A 454-nucleotide genomic window follows, 5' to 3' on the forward strand; every position below is an offset into this window, starting at 1 on the left:
TGGTCTCGGGTGGCTGGGTTGAAGTGGGTGTTGGGGCTGGTGGTTGACACGGCCTCACGGTGGCCTGTGGTGGTGCGTGGATGAGTGCGAAGGGGTACGGGCTGTTTTGGTGGTTCGAAACGGTTTTTTTTATTGATTTAATCGTTATATTTCGTATCGGGTCGTATTTTAAATTAATTAGTTAATTCCCGAGTCTTCTAAATAATTAATTAATGTAATTTCCGAATTAGTTAATATAATTAGAAATGGATTTTGAGTCGGGTTTGTTAAAAGAGAAAAGTTTCTATATCGGGAAAGTTTCTATTTTTAGTAATTTCTATTTTAGGAACGGGAATAGTTAAGTAATTGGTTATCATTTCATTATCTTTCAGAGGGCGAATTATTGTGGATTATCACCGAGCACCCGACTATTTGACCGCAGATCTCGAGGTAGGGAAATACACTTGACTTACCG

Source organism: Silene latifolia, chromosome Y, assembly GCF_048544455.1.
Source record: "Silene latifolia isolate original U9 population chromosome Y, ASM4854445v1, whole genome shotgun sequence".
NCBI classification, from domain to species: domain Eukaryota; kingdom Viridiplantae; phylum Streptophyta; class Magnoliopsida; order Caryophyllales; family Caryophyllaceae; genus Silene; species Silene latifolia.